This window comes from Nematolebias whitei, chromosome 14 (genome assembly GCF_014905685.2).
Source record: "Nematolebias whitei isolate Nwh7 chromosome 14, NemWhi1, whole genome shotgun sequence".
Classification (NCBI taxonomy): Eukaryota; Metazoa; Chordata; class Actinopteri; order Cyprinodontiformes; family Rivulidae; genus Nematolebias; species Nematolebias whitei.
Genome location: NC_056511.1, coordinates 16,282,887 through 16,283,761, shown reverse-complemented (window position 1 = coordinate 16,283,761; position 875 = coordinate 16,282,887). Strand labels below are relative to the sequence as shown.

At 40.2% G+C, this 875-nt stretch overlaps 1 protein-coding gene across 1 annotated transcript in view; it reads right to left on the bottom strand.

Moving 5' to 3' along the window:
* Nucleotides 1–475: 475 nt before the first annotated feature.
* The window catches only part of LOC119420854 (transcription factor COE1-A), a 121,639-nt gene continuing 121,239 nt past the window's right edge, over nt 476–875 (bottom strand). The window contains exon 14 of the mRNA XM_037688278.1: nt 476–511. The gene's annotated coding sequence lies outside the window, so the exon portion shown is untranslated. The remainder of the gene's footprint in view (nt 512–875) is intronic.

Below are 875 nucleotides of genomic sequence, written 5' to 3'. Positions count from 1 at the left end.
TGCTCTAATTCGACTCGTCGGGTCTTTTTCACGTTACATTCCTTCACGGGAGACAAAACTTCATAAATAAAAACAAAATGCTTGTGTTACAATTAAGAGGAAAATAAAACACAACAATTGTTGCACGAAAAAAAAAAAAAGGTCACAAAAGGAGGAAGTGGATTCCCTTCCTGCGACTGCAGAGAATCTTAACGCAGGCGTGGCAGTTCTATAAAATCATTACAGTGTACAAAGTCAACGATTTATCTTGCAAACAGTTTTTGTTCTTATGTTGTTTTTTATTTTACAGTTTCCTTCGTGTTTTTTTATTTTATTTTATTTTTTTTAAAAAGGGCCTGAGTTGGTTTTCTTCCTTCAGCTCTGGACGGATGCTTCCATCCTCAACCGGAGTCCGACTCGCACCAAATCCTATGTCGGGATCAGCGACGGGGTGTGCTCGACTCATCACACAGAAACACACAATCACGCACGCACACCTTTTACATGGGCGGGACGATCATTCCCGGGATAGCTGCAGGGTGGAGGGAAAGCAGGGGAAAAGAGAGAGGGAGAAGCGGGTGGAGGAGGAATGAAAAGAAAGAAATAACATTTAAAACATGGCCAAACATTTTTCACTCTCTTAACAAAGAAATTCCCACATAAACACATCAATGTGTTCCATCTGTGCAGCTGTGGGACTCAAGTGACATCTAAATAAACATCAATGAAAAAATAAATCAGTAAAATCAAAGAGCAATGCATCGTATGATGTAAGTTAGTGACGCTGCTCACTCACACACATTTAATTATGTGCAGGAACAGTTGCCATGATTTCACCGTACATTTGGATATTTGCCTGACGCATTGCATCATGGGATGTGTCGTCTTTAAAACCA